This window comes from Suricata suricatta, chromosome 2 (genome assembly GCF_006229205.1).
Source record: "Suricata suricatta isolate VVHF042 chromosome 2, meerkat_22Aug2017_6uvM2_HiC, whole genome shotgun sequence".
Lineage (NCBI taxonomy): Eukaryota > Metazoa > Chordata > Mammalia > Carnivora > Herpestidae > Suricata > Suricata suricatta.
This window is the reverse complement of record NC_043701.1, coordinates 183,352,254-183,367,716: the sequence shown is the minus strand read 5'-3', so window position 1 is coordinate 183,367,716 and position 15,463 is coordinate 183,352,254. Positions and strand designations below refer to the sequence as shown.

The 15,463-nt window shown below is 46.6% G+C and overlaps 1 long non-coding RNA gene across 1 annotated transcript in view; it reads left to right on the top strand.

The window, feature by feature from the left end:
- LOC115274182 overlaps positions 1-15,239 on the top strand; it is a 19,498-nt gene extending 4,259 nt beyond the window's left edge. The window contains exon 2 of the long non-coding RNA XR_003901123.1: positions 14,959-15,239. This is a non-coding gene — a long non-coding RNA (uncharacterized LOC115274182). The remainder of the gene's footprint in view (positions 1-14,958) is intronic.
- The last annotated feature ends 224 nt before the right edge of the window (positions 15,240-15,463 follow it).

Sequence of the window (15,463 nt, the reverse complement as noted above, 5' to 3'; positions counted from 1 at the left end):
GTTCCGGGGAGGAGCACGCTCAGTGACGGGATCCCCGGAGTGGGGGGAGCGGACCCCGGAGGACACACTGAAGAAGCCCCGGGGAGCACCCGTGCGCAGGAGGGCGTGCGCAGAGCACGTCTGGGTCTTTGAGGAAGGATGATCGCCGGGTGCATCGCCGCCGCCGCTCTCTACAGACGCCTCTACCTTCCTCTGAACCTGGGCTGTGCGATATTTCGGGGCTGCCTCCCCTTGTTAGGCTACTCAGGCTCTTCCCTGGAACTCTCCTCTTTTTTTCTGCCTGTTTCTCCATTTTAATTGCACTTTTTCTTTTTCCAAAAAACAAGCGAGAAAACAAAAACATGTCTCTATCTCATCCTTTTGGGGGGAGGTCTGGATAAGCTGGACATGGGAGGAGGCTGAGTCTTTCGGTGGATGGAGACTTTGGGGACCCTCTTTCCTACTCAATGGCCTCTGTTCTTCCGCTCGCTGTAGAATGGATTTCATTTTCCACACGACGGACGCCAGAGTTAGGCTCCTGCCGGTCCTGTTGACCACCAAAAAGTGGGAAAGACAGGAGAAGCAGAATACATTTACACCTCACGGCTGCAAAAACAAAATATCACTTCCCGGTACCTTGGGGTATTGGCAGCCAGCATCAAGAGACAGCGAGATTTCTGTATCATCAATGGGAACGCGAGAACTTTGTCCCAGGGACACAGTCAGGGATGCAGACAACGCTAGACGCACATCGATGCGGGAGTTGGTGGGCAACCAAACCTCCTTTGCGCAGGTGACGCAGAAACTCAAATTTCTGCGTTACCAATCGATTTTTACCATTCAGGGAATGAGAGCCAAAGGGACAAAATCTGTTACTGTAACCAAATGACATAAAGTCACCTTTTGGATCTCCCTGCTGCACAAAATAGAAAGCAATAGATGCAGCCTTCGTCGGGCAGAAATGCCCCATGCCTCACGCTTCCTGCCGTGTTGCCCTGGCGAGTGTGGGGCTTCTGGGGGGTGTGCCTCGTGCCTTTTGTCTCAGCCCATAGATCAAGCTGAGCGTATGGGAGATTGATCAATTTCAGTTAGTGTTAAAAATTAGTTCAAGACCATTTTGGAGAAAAATAGTCCTTTTCTGCTATTTCCTGGTAATGACCTGAAATATGAACGGTAATCTTTCTCCCCCGCTTATATACTTGGCTTTGCAGGAAAATCCCCTAATGGGCTAGATTTAGCATTGTCACCCTTGAAATTAAATGCTGGTGTTTAAAACTTCATTTTTATAAGAGGAATTTGACATTAATAATTTTTATACCTTTGATTAAATAACTAAAAATACATTATTATTGGGTTAATAATTACTCTAGATATGTTCAGATTTTTGACCATTTCACTGCATTATTATGACACAGAAGCAAAATTTCACTCATATATTTGACTTAAATGGCAGTCTTCGGGGATTTGAGTCAGAAATTATAAGTTCTGCTGCAATTTACATGTTAAGTTCTATAAGCCCGTGATAGTTCAACCATTTGTTAAAAAAAACAGTAGGTGGCCTGTGGTCTGATTTTCAATGAATAATTTTCTCTTACATCTAGCACAAGGTCCAGCTGAATGTTTCATTACATTAAAATTTCACCAAGTGACACAAACCTTGTAATTAAAAAAGCGCCAACGTCTTCTTGAGTGCCCAGATAATTTTTGAAAAACATTGATATATTCCTTCAAGATGTGCCCAGGCTAGACTATAGACATTCTGTCACATCACATCCTTAGATGTGTTTTCACTTAAATTATTTAAGCTGTGGTGTTTTTCTTTTCTTTTTTCCTTTCCCAACGAGGAACCTTAAGGAACTCAATGGGGATGAGAAATTATGTGATTACTTAGCACCTGACTTCTGGAAGAAACTCCAGAAATCATTTAAACATGGTATCACATTTCTGCATTGTGACTAATTTCTTTTGAATGTTTTTGATTGTTTTAAAATCGCTCATGATTTATTATTGTTGCCTCGTTTATCTGTGTAATTAGCAGGGCTTCTCCAGCAGGCCGTAATAAAGGGTGGAAACAGCATCATCATAGCAGCCACTTCTCCTGCACGAAGTCCCAGAATTACCCATGCCATCCGAGATCCCAAAATACCCATCTTGCCCACGGGCACCCGTAGGGTCTGCAATGTACTGACATTATTCTTAGACACACTGCCTGGGACTTCTAGGAATGGTGTCCCAGCAACGACCAATCGGTATCCACCTACCATCGATGCCATCGCATACACTTGGGTACGGACTACTACTTCTGGGAAACATTGAAAAAAAATACATTACCTTCTGTGTTCAAAGCAGAGGGGAATGAAAGAGGCGGCCGACAATGCCAGCTAGCCATTCACAAGTGCAGAGAGCTCCTGGGAACATTTGGAAGTATTGTGCAGACTCAGAAACGCTGCCTGTCAGATGGAATGGCCCTTGTTTTTGGGCCTGGAAAACATCCCGAGTCCCCATCTATGGGGAACAGGAGGGTATTTCTTGGTGAGGAGAAATCTAGACTTTTTGTGTTCTTGTAGCAAGCTTTGGATGTTGTTGGCTTTCTTTGTATTTGTGTGTGTGTATGTGTGTGTGGGGGGGGTGTAGTGAGAAGAATTTTTTTCCTGAACATAATCTGAATTGTTAGTACATGTGGCCTGGGGCTTCTAAAAAGAAAAAAATACGTGTATACATTTATCTGTGGAAGAAAGCCCAGAGAGATCTGGGACAGTCGCCCTGCGTGGTTGTGGTGCCCTGAGCAGGCCCCATCTCTCGGGCGCATGGCAGGATCCTCAGTGCAAACCTGTTTCTGTGCCTGTCCACTTCTCTGCGTCTCTTTGCTGGGCGCTGTCTCCAGATTGCCACTAAGTGCCACCTACCTGGGCTGTGAGTTGAAAGGGAAGTAAGAAGAAATTGAAAGTCATGATTTCCGTCCCCGTAGATGGTGTATCATTCAATGGCCAGTAGAGGCAGATCCATGGAAAATGTATAGCTACGCGGGGAGGAGCCTGTGGCTTTCTCTTTTACCAAAAAGTAAAAGAACAAATGCAGAATCATCTACCAAGGCACAGGAAGACAAAGGGTAGAAAAGGTCAGATCTGCCCCCTTCCTTCCTGTCGGCACAGGTGCCGTTTTTAGAAGTCCCTTCTATTTCCTTGAGATGTTTGGTGATGAATCCATGGATCTTTTTTGAAAGATATTTTTTAAAGTTTATTTTTTTTAATTGTGTGTGTGTGTGTGTGTGTGTGTGTGAGAAAGACAGAGAGAGAGAGAGAGAGAGAGAGCGCTAGCAAGTACCAGTAAGGGAGGGGTAGAGAAAGAGGGATAGAGAGAATTCCAAGCAGGCTCTGCACTGTCTGCACAGAGTCTGATCAGGGCTCAGACTCATGAATTGTAAGATTGACCTGAGCCAAAATCAAGAGTTGGATCCTTAACCAACTGAGCCACCCAGGGGCCTCGAAAAATTTTTATATTGGACCCTACCAATCAGGGGAAAAACATTGAATATTAATATAAAGCAGGCAGTTTATACAATTTTTTTGTAATTTTATTTTGAAATGAAAAGTCTCAAGACTATGAGGCTGGTGGTAACACCTCAAAAATAAAAGTTGTCTTTTGTTTTTTTTATTTTATTTATTTTTAATTTTTTTAATGTTTATTTATTTTTGAGAGGAGAGTGAGACAGAATGTGAGCAGGGGAGGGGGAGAGAGAGGGAGACACAGAATCCAAAGCAGGCTCCAGGCTCCGAGCTGTCAGCACAGATCCCAACGTGGGGCTCGAACTCACGAGCTGTGAAATCATGACTTGAGCTGAAGTCCAACGCTTAACCGACAGAGTCACCCAGGCACCCTTGTTTGTTTTTATATAGTAGGAATAAATAAAGGGAAACATTGTACAGTTTGAATGTAAAGCATCTGAGTGAAGCATCAAAGCTCGTAAGAGGTGAGGAAAAGTCCCCCAAAGCCATGGATCACGGACATGACCTGAGCCAGCCCACCAGGACGGCTACTGACATTAGACACCAAAATCCTAGAATGACACACTGCGCTGACTTCCCCCATTGGGCCAAACCCTAGTCTGAATTGCCATTTCATAGGAAACACCTTGAATAGACAGTGGCACCAAAATACCACATTCTGTAACAATCTAGTTGATCATAACGTAATTTTTCATAATTGAGTTGGTAAATGGTCTCAAGAACTTCGTGTAAACTTGTCACTTTCAGGTTTGGGCATTTTCTAATATGGTTCCTTTTATTTGGTTTTATTTTGTTCATTTATTTTTGAAAGAGAGACAGCACGAACGAGGGAGGGGCAGAGAGAGAGGGAGACACAGAATCCGAAGCAGGCTCCAGGCTCTGAGCTGTCAGCGCAGCACCCGATGTGAGACTCGGGCTCACGAACTGTGAGATCATGGCCTGAGCTGAAGTCAGAGGCTTTACTGACTGAACCACCCAGGCGCCCCTAGATTTATTTTATTTTTTTACAACTGAAAGTCTTCCCCATTTGAAAACTGTTTTGTTGTTGTTTGTTTGTTGTTTTTCTCTCCATGTCTTTTGGGTGGATTCAGTCTCTTTGAGGAAAAGCACCACGGACTCAAGTCCCAGGAAGGGAAACAAGGAGAATGTGCTGTCACCTAACAAGAATTCAAGAGGTTTTGAGTAACCAGTGTCCCTCGGTTTTCTAGAATGTGCCATCCACGCCTTTGATTCAAGCGCTTTTCTAGCAAAGATTGGTTCTGTCCCTGAAGGTATCTTTGTGGGAGAAAAAAATCTTGGACCTTCTGACAAAATGCAGATCTAGTAAAGATTCTCTGAACATTATCAGGAGACTAAGGCCTGTCTTCTGCACAAATACACGGATATAAGGGCAGTCCTCACAAGATTTTTAGCTCATTTTCTGTCACAGCCTTTCGGGCAGTTTGTAGGGACAGCAACTGTGGGCTCCCCTTCCCCAGTCATCCCAACAAATCACACTTCCCACCCGGGGAGAGGAAATACCTGTGAAAGATGACAAAATATTAATTTTAACACCTCAGTATTAGCTGGCTAGGGAATATTTTGTGAAATTGTTCTGGATTAGTCACTTTGTGAGTTTTAAAAACTTGTTGGCCAATAAAGAGCAATGAATGACAGTAATATTCTAGAATCCTCTGTTTATATTAAAAGCAGACTCAATTTAGGGACTTTTAAAGGTGTTCCTGGTGAGAATTTTCCTTTACCTCTGAAAAATTTAGTCTCTTCCACATTTTCCTATTTTTCTTCCTCTGACACCTACCCCCCACCCCCTTCATAAAATTAAACAGAGCCAGAAACTGACATGCAAATGAGCCAGCCTCCTGGAAACCTCTCAGAGGTCTGGTCACCGGGAGAAAAATCTCACAAAAACATTGACATCTTGTCTGATCTATTTTCCCTGATCCAGAATGTTCAGAACATTTAGCTCTAGTGGTAAAAATCCCCAATAAACAATCCAGGAAAGCCCCACACATCTGAGAGACTTCTCACACTGATGGCCATGCTAAGTGTTCGAAGCCCATGTAGCTTCCACACAGTGAAACACAATCAAAAATAAGGCAGACACACAATCAAGCACACAATCAAAAATAAGGCAGACACACAATCAAAAATAAGGCAGACACACAATCAAGCACACAATCAAAAATAAGGCAGACACACAATCAAGCACACAATCAAAAATAAGGCAGACACACAATCAAGCACACAGTCAAAAATAAGGCAGACACACAATCAAGCACACAGTCAAAAATAAAAAGCAAATTGATTTAAAAATATACTGGCAACTGCACTAGACTATATATTCTCTCTGTTTCATCTATATTTACATGGAGCGTGAGCAGAACACTGAAGGCTCATGCAAGTGATGTTAAGTGGTGGCTCAGGGGTAGGACTAACCCGCAGAACTCTGAGTAAACCGTGAGCCAGAGCCTCCCCGGACCCCAGCCTGGAGGGTGCAGCCCCGAACACGGAGCATCTCTGTTCAATTTGGTCCAACGGTTTCTTTTACAAAGGCTGCCTTAGTTTCATTGTACATCTTTTCTAGGAAAGGAAGGGGAGAAAAACCCTCTGGAGCAAAAGAGGTTTATCTTGCTGTATTTTGAAACAGTTTCGGTCATGGAGTTTTCTCTAAGACCACGTCCCCCTCCCAACCCTGACTCCGTTTTCCCTGAGGCTAACAATTTTATATCCAAGGTAAATCTAGCTAAAATTAGGAAACAGCGCATACAGCTGCCCTTCCTCCTGGCCCACAGATGTTACCAAAATCTGATTAAAAAGCCCTTAATCTCCTGCTGCACCTTTTCATTAGTGTAATAATCATTTTTGCCAAATATCTTGCAGAAGGGGGAAAAGGAGAGGGCAAAGAGGAGATTTTGATCATCAGGGTCTCTGCAAATGCGCACGGATCCTAGTGGGGAAAATGAGGAGTGAGGTAATCCATGTGCTGAAATATTTTTGCTTCTTTTTCTAGAAAATGTGCAATTTGGTCAGGCAGAAAAAATTGAACAGAGCCTTCCAAGCAATAAATCACTGGATTGCTGGTGACATTCATACAATGCGGATATAGTGTTAACTGTACCAGTCAGCCAGCCTCTCCTGCACCCAGCCTGTCCCTAGGAGGTGACCTTGTGACGGTGTGGTAATCAATCATCCTGGCGTAGGACACACTGTTTTTGTTTAATATTACACTATTGGAATATATAGTAAACAAAGTGTAAAGGAAATTTGGAGAGCAGGCACTATATAAGGAATGTTGTAGAATGTGAGTCGCCTGTGGAGAATCACTTGCTCCTTGCAGCCTGTGAACAGCTAGTTACCAACTTCACGGCCTCGGACACCGAGCACGTCTGCGTCGACAGGCCGGTGTTGCTGGTACCGAGCACGGAGCACGCAGACGGTGCTTAAAATGTGAAGGGAAATGGGACCGGAAGTTGGAGACACTGGAGACACCAGGCCCTGCACTGGGTTTCTGAGGCTCCCTCCCTCGCCTCCCTGTTTGTATTCTCCTTTCACACTTGCCCTCAGGATTTTTCTGACCGATACTCGGGAAGAATGGACTCTGATTTCAGAAACACAAATTCCGGCGTGCATTTCGAAGAGGGCACGTCTCCCAGAATATTCCGGAAGGGACACTAACCAGGACCTGTGTCCAGTGTTTTGAGGCTTAATGCATACCAGCTTCTCCAGGCCTCTTGTGCTGCGTTCCGGAGAGTCCATTGTCTTTGGAGTGAGTTACATACATAAAGCAGGAACACAAAAGTGGGAATACAGGGACTTATTAAATGGTTGGGTTGTTATTTTCAGCGTGGGCCACTTTGGGGCCAGACTAATCCACAGCATTCATGGTTACTGATGAGAGCAAACTTTATGGGGGAGATTTTCAAAGACGGATAGGTCTAAAAAAATTAATCATGAAAAGTTAACGGACTCTCTCTCTCTCTCTCTTTTCTGAGCCATTCCGCATTTCCTCCCTGTGGTAAGCTCTTTTGGACAGGATGTTGCAAAGTGTATTTTGATTCTATTTGTTCAGAACACACCGACACACCTTCCTTAAAAAGTCACGGAGTTGGCTTGGTTTAGGATGTCACGTCGTCGGTGAGGGTTTTGAGCCTCAGTTAGGGGGAGAATTGGACCCTAAACACACACAAGTGGAGACTTTTCACAGTCCACTGGAGTGGCACGTTCTAGCTCACATCACATCCAAACATTCTCTCCCGAACACAGTGGAGTTTTCCCTCTTTTTCATGGAAAATCAGCAAGTCAGAAACAGTCAGTTGATTTTTACAATGTGAGTTCTGGGGCCTCTAAATGAGCGTGATAATCATACAATGCAAAGGAAAACAATGGTGGAGTATTTAAAATCAATGTCGTGGAATGTATTCAGAGAGATCAGCAGCCGCGCATTTCCCACGCGGGCACAGAGCTCATTTCAATCACTGGAAATGAGGTTTCAGGGTGACGCGTCCGAATTTCTCTTGGAGCATTCTTGAATAGCACCCCTCTGGGTGGGGGGCGGGGCCCAGGGACTCCCAGGAGACCCCGGATGGTAGGAGACTCTTCGGAAATGCTGGGTCTGATGGAAACCTCCAGATGGTGGGACAGCACTACGAAAAGTCTGGAAAGGAAGAGAAATCAGAGGTGATGCATGTCCATGTAAAAGGCCCCGTGTGCTGTGCAGGATTCGGTTGGGGAGGTCAATATAGGTCCAGATCAACTTACACGAGTGAGGTGACTGAGTCTACTGTTGACAGCCAGTTGGTTAAGACTGTGTGTGTGTGTGTGTGTGTGTGTGTGTGTGTGTGTGTAGAAGGCTTTTATCCAACCAGAGGGAAACCTCACCTCATTTTTATATCGACTTCCTTCAAAGGGGCAGCACATAATATATTTACTAATATATATTGTGTAGAATAGAATGAAAGAGACTGGCAACAGCGATAAATGATGCCTTGTTTGGGACCCGAAATGCCTCAGGGAGCTAAGGACAGGGCCTGGGGAACAGGAGGCAAATACGTGAGGGGCGGTGACGCATACACGCACACACACCCCCCCCCCCACTGCCCCTCCCCCCCATGGCCACCTCTACCTTGAGTAGAGTTTCTAGGCATTGCCCCGTAACCTGGCTGCAGGGCCAGGAGAAGCCACTTGAGACATGGATGGTCCTTCTGTTTTCTTCTCTTGAGATCATCCAGGAGCCCCAGTAACAAATGCTGTGTCTGGCTTTGTCAAATCAAAACATTAAAAAAAAAAATGTGGTCAGTAAACATACAATCTTGCGAAACTGTCATTGAAGAAAGAAATCGTGCCCATGAAATGTTAAAAACTTTTAAGTAGTAAAGCCTCTTGGAAAGCTCTCTTACTTGGAATCAGCAGTATTTATTTCTTGCTCTTGCTGGAATGCATGTTGTTGTGCGCTCTGAATCCGCAGCGGGGATTCAGACTAATCCAGCTCCATTATGAGTTATGTGGTTATTTTAAATATGCTCTCCTCCCTGCCCTCAGCACTTTTTTCTTGACTTGCTAAGCCTTCCTGGGGCAGAAGTTGTTCTAGGGTATCGTGCTTCAAGATACGAGTCTATTCTTCAAGAAATGCCGCTGTTCCCCTCCGCAGGGGTGAACTGAGTGGTCTTAATATGCACAAGAAATCTACAGACAACCAAATCCAATCTGCATAGCTTTAGCTGTGTGAAATTTCTAGTCTCCAAAGGATAAATGCAAAAAAAATGTGGTCTTTTTGTGTTTAATTATCTGACTTTGAACTAGCTGAGGTATAATTGCCACAATGAGCATTGAAAACATTTTGGGCAAAAGCAGTGAGTGTTTTTCAAATTGCTGATAAGAAAATTATTTGAGCAAATTAAAAAAAAAAAAAGATAAAATAAGACCAGAGGAATTCCTTTTCTAGGATGGTTAAAATGAGAGCCGACATACATTGTTAGCATCTTGTGACTGTGTAATCCACCAATGTTCCCGGAAATAGCATACTTAACATAAATGTTTACGTAGTACTTAGAAACAGAAAGTTAAAGTGTGAGACAGTATCACCTTCTCTCACTAAAGATGATGATACGCATGCACAATATTCATTTGTACAATATTCATTTGAGGGCTGATCTATATTTCAAAAGGAAAATCAAAATACAAGATTCATTATTTAGCCTGGAAATTCCTCACAAACAATAAAAATGGAGTGTCTATAAAAATGTATTGTTTTCAACCTTAGGGGGAGAAACAAATGTTATTCTTCAAATTTGCTTTTCCTTGAGAAGTGTTGGAGGACCAAGCAATTTATTGACTTAAAATAATAGTAATGTGCACTTCAGAATTTACCTCTGAAGACTTTGAGCATGAAATATTCCTAGCAAATTATCAAGATGACAAATTTTACTCCCAGCAATTAGAATGTGAATTCCTGCCCAGATTCATTTTTGGTGGGGGGAATGTTTGTTGCAGGGAAATAACTCAGACGTGGGTCAGTGGCGTTTCACAGAATGCACAGAAATTCAGGACTTCCTAGAACAGGCAAACACTGTGAGTCCGGGTCCCTGGAGCAGGAATCCAGGGCGAAATGTTTCCAGGCTCTTTTGTTTTAACTGCTATTGTCACGCCTGCTGTTCCGCACCTTTAGAAAGCAGCAGGCAGACCTGCAGAATTGTTTGCTCTGTATTAGGAAAGACACTGATAAGCTTTTTCAAGGAGTCACATTTTCAGTAGTTTTTCCAAATGTCAAAGACATTCCTTTTGCATTAAATAAACGCGAGATGGAGGAGAAGTCGGCCGACAGGTTACCTGGAAGCCAACACACTGACGCCGTCAGTGCCACGCGGGCTCCTGCGCACAATCGCCTCGCATTACCTACGGCCGAGCTTCCAGCCTTTGGGGAATGTTCATTTTCGCCCCCGAACCGTCCCGGGTCCCACCTCCTGGAACAGTAATGGGTGTCAGGTAGCGTCCGGACCAGACAGGATTGAGCTATCAGCCCCCCTGCTGCGTGTTAATTTATTGCTCCAGACATTTTCATATCGGATTCATTTTCACCCACTCGGCGGCGGCCGCACCAAGTTCCCGGGCCGGGCCGGGCCACGCGGCCCCCGCGAGCGGCCCCCGGGCTCGGGAAATGGCTTTCTTCACAGCCCGGCTCAGGTACGCCCTCGGAGAGCACAGCTGGGCCGCCCGGAGCCGGGAATAAATGGGACGCCATCCAGCCAATATGCGTAGGTGTGACAGGAGCGCCCAAACAGGGGCTTTTTAGTAAACACGAGAGGAGATTGTGAGGCCGCCCAGCTCCCAGTGCTAGACGCCTTTCGGAAATGGTGTTATTTCCGCAAGAAAATGCAGGGTCCCAGCTGCTCGGAATTTACATCAAAAATGCCTCCTCCCTAGTTTTGTTTAGCGAGTCTGGAGGACCTGCTGGAAAGGTGTTTGTTCCGCGTGTAAATGGATGCACGGGTCCCCCTCTCCAGCTTCGCTCCAGGCTCAGGGCGGGAGGCACTTAGCCGTTCGAGGAGTCCAGAGAGGGCACTGGGGACAGCGACCCTGGGTTTTGTCCCCTTCCTCTCCAAAATTCTCAGGGCTGATTTTTTTTTTTTTTAATGACTTAATTTGGACCGTTAAATAGGACAAGAGGGGAAGAGCTGTTTGCAAACGCAGGAGACGGCCGAACCTGCCTCCTGGCCCTGGAAGCATCAGAAAGCATTTGCGTCTTGATGACCATCATGGGCCTGTCTTGCCTGTCAGCCTGCGTTTGCACACGGCTTCCCTGGGCAGAAAGCAAGTTAGTGACGGATGCAGCTGGCGAGGCTCCTGGGCACCGGGAGAGGCCCCCTGGCCCCTCTGCGGAGGGAGGGCTGGGGCCAGCGCTCACAGGGGCGATGGTGCTCCCGCCAGCACACCTCCAGCTCTGCTCACACACGGATCCTCACGGCTCACCGGGGAGATCCAGGTTTGAAGTCGAGCTTGGTTTTACATCCACGCTCCTCATTTAAAAGGCTGACAGGTACCTGGAGCAAATTTGTACTCGTTTCCCTGCAACGAATGAACACAGACCCCGGTCTTCCAGGTGCATGACGGACGCATGACCAGTGAGTGTCTTTGGGTCTTCCTTTTGGCCGACCGGCTTTAAAAATCAGGCTTTTAGGAGCACAACACCCTTTGCTTGCCATTTAGGTAGTGAGGCAGAGCCACATGTCAGAAGCACAGACCGAGCACTGTGTAACAGTGACGGGAAAAAGAATGAGAGCACAGAGCCTCAGTTTTGGGTGGTGGTTTTTAAAATTCAAATGGTCCTGTGGATATATTGGGTGGTGACCTGCAAGGGGCGCATATACAGAAGTGGGCATATGCAGAAATGCAACTGTCCTCTGTGATAAATTAGGTCTTACATAATGCAAGCTTGTGAAACGCATCCAATTATTAAAGAATCAGATGTGGTTGACACAGGGCCACATGCCCCTCAGGGAAGCCCGCGGCTAAGGGTCCCACCAGGGCGGATGGGGAAGTCCTCCATTCAACTTCATGACGATGGCAGACGAAAGCGATTTTTAACACTTATCAATCGGCTTTATGATTCCGGTGTCATTCGCCTTGTTTCTGACACAAAGAAACGTTCAATGTGAGGGGATCATTCAATGGCTTTTTTAAAACTGCACCAAAAAACATTTCAGGCTTCTCTCTTTCTGAAATCCATAAATGGCTAATTTAATCTCAGAGTCGTACAATTGAAAATGTGAGTTTCGTCTGCTAATTATTTGGCACCATTTTGATATTTTAAATGCTCGTGATGTGTTGTGGCGTAGGAAACTGGCCTGGGGCTCGGTGCACAGCCTGGCCTTTTCGGAAGAAACATAAAATCTTCGCTGTGGGAGCTGCTGTTAGGACAAGGCCACGGTCCGGGTGCTGCGCGCCTGCATCCGGAAGAGTCTGGTCGCCTCACAGCTGATGGGGGCCGACAAAGACTGTTTAGGGGTGGAAAGACCAAGGCCGCACGGTGTTCCACGAGTATCTGAGAACAATCATAAGGCATTTCTGAAATTAAAAAAAAAGCAATTCATATTTAAAGAGTTAAAAGAAAATCTTATACACCATTTTGTTTTCCTGTTGAAGAAACTCTCAGTAATAACCTCTCTTTTATTTTACAGCTGGAATGAAAGAATTAAAAATAGCTCACCTCTGTTTTTCAGCCCAAGAGCCCTCACCTTTCCAAATGTAATAATTGACATTTGCTAAAAAAAAGACAACTCTGTTTATTTTTGGCCTTTTTGAAGGCAAAATGGGTCCTGTGAGCTGGGAGGGAGGAGAGAGAGGTGACGCTTGTGCGTAGGAAATCCATCTCTCTCCTCGCTCTGTCCTTCACTCTGGCTAATTACCAGCATGCCTGTTAGGGGGCTATATTTTATCCCCGACTCCGGGGCTTGCTGCGGCTTTCCGGGAGGGCCCCGCCGAGTGAGCCAAGCGTCTGTGCGTCTGGGTGCGAGGCGACAGCTCTGCACAGTGGGGCCAGCCTGTTGGGCCTCCTGCATCGGCTGTGACTTGGCCCTGGATGCTTCATTTCATATATCATTCCCAACTCGCAGCGCTGTTTCCTGAAGTCAAATAACCCTCTCCTTCTCGCCCATTATCACAAATCATTTTGTAATCCAACCCCCGGAGTTGCGTTAGGACATGGGCAAAACAATAGAAGGCACAGTGGTGGCGGAGTTACTGGGACACCCAGGCTCGGGATTCAGAGAAATGTTCCAGCTCCCTCTCTGGCCAAGACATCGAAGCCACAGGCCACCTTGCTGGGGACGTCTTTTTAATTTTTCATTCCAATGTGATGTGGGGGAGGGAGAGAGGGAGCGAGCTAGCCAGCAGAGCCCACCCTCCCCGCCCCCAGGGCTCTGCGGCGGGAGCCCAGCCCAGAGCAACAGAGGTCAAATGGTGGAAAGGCCAGTTGGGGGCCGCAGCCAGCTCCAGAGACCCCTCCCCAGCACGGTGCCTGCTGCCACCATGCTGCCACCACAGCCCTGTGGCTGTGGGAAACGTAGCAGTAAGTGCCCGGAGAGGGCTTGTCCCAAGATCTATGGTGTCAGTCCCTGTCCGCCATCTTGTTGATGCTCTACTTGCTTGGGTGGGGGTGGGGAGGCTTTGGGGAACGCTCATTTCTCTGTTTCTGTATTTATTTTTAATTTTTTGAGCGTAACCTTTCTAACGATGTATTGGAAGAAAGGCATAGCCGAGTCAAAAGAGGGAACCTTACCTCCCTCCCCACAAGTAACTTTATTCACACCGATCCAGGCAAACCAAGCACAGCACACGTTCCTACAAAGGCACCAGCTCACTTGCAAAAGCAAAGAAAATACAGACAGATTAATATTTGAAGCCAACTTTTCCTCCCCTTGCTGATGGGGCCTGGGCTGTGGGGCTGCTCCTCTTGAAAATAACAGTGGTGGTGATGTCGACGGGCCCGGCCCCACCAGCGTGTGGTTCAGATGGCCCAGGGGGAACGGTTCCCCTCACTCGCTTTCCCAGGCGCTCTGCTCTTGAGTTTCTCGAATCTTCTTTCTGTGATAAAGACCATGCACCCATTCATTCTTTAGAACACGGAGCAGCCTTCCCTTGGTGAGATGACAGATACCGTCAGTGGCTGTCTACACAATCTATTTGTCCGTCACCGTGGGAACCTTCACTCCCTGCTTCCGTGCAGTATGCCTCCGGGGGAAGGAAAACAACTCCTGGGGGGAATCCTTTGATCTTAAATACAACACCGCACTCTGCACAGCTGGCACACCTCATTTTCACCTTGTGACACCAGAGGTAGCACTGCCTGGGGAAACTGAGGCCCAGGGAGGTGGTGTGGTTCTCCACCTCTAGAGCCGGGGAAGACAAGGCACGTTGTCTGAGGGACCAGGACAGAGGCTCCCCAGGCTCTAGGAGCTGTAGGAGCTGCGCTTGTCCTGAAACCTGACAGCCTCATGTGGGTGACGTGACCCTTGGGTAATGCAGCTCAGGGCCCCGCGGAGCCTTCTCCGGCCCTGCCTCCCCTCACGCCCAAGCCTGGAGAATGGGCTCCGAGCAGAGAGCGTCTTTCCTGTGCTACTCATTCCAACAGGACTCTGATTTCGCAACTCCTGTTTCCTGAAGAAGGAAGTTGTTGGGGGGGGCAGTGGACGGCTTGAGCTTTTTCTTCTTCCTTCCTTCCCTCCTTCCTCCCTTCCCCTTCTTTCTTCTTCCTCCCCACTCCCTCCCTCCCTTCCTTCCTTCCTATATACATGTGTGTGTATTTTGATGTTGCATACTGCCCTTATTTGGACAAGAAAACGCATTTATTTATATAATGACATTCTTAAAAGAAGCAAATGCCATGACTGTGAAAATTAACAATGTGGGCAAATAGCGAATGTTTCCATTAATAGCCAACTCTTGTGTTTTTTAAAATGAAGACTTCACTCTTTTTCAGATTCACAGCAAAATTGAAGGGAACGCACTGAGCGGTCACCGCACAGGCTGAGTGTGGCCCACCATCCTCACGGCACGGGGACTCGCCCAGCGTCAGCGCCGGTGTGCTGCCTGGGAGCCCCGCCCTCCATGGGGGGACACGCCGGGAAGAACATTTGTCATGTGATGTGCACACACTGACACGTCATCTGTGCCTCACGGCCCATTTATCCCCTCACCTGCTGCGGGCCACCTCCATTGTCTCCGAGTTTCGGTAATTATGAGTAAACTGCTATAAACATCTGTGTGCAGGCCCCTATGCTCTACAGTTTTCAACCCCTTTGGATAAAGACACAGAAGTATACCCGTTCTAGCTTTTCTATCCAGATTTTTTTGGCTAAAGGGACCCCGATGGTGGTTGGCTAAATAATTGGCCTATCAATTAGTCCCAATACTGGGAACCTGTGAATGTTACCTGACATGGCAAAAGCGGTGTGATTAGGGTAAGGACCCTGATACGGGGAGAT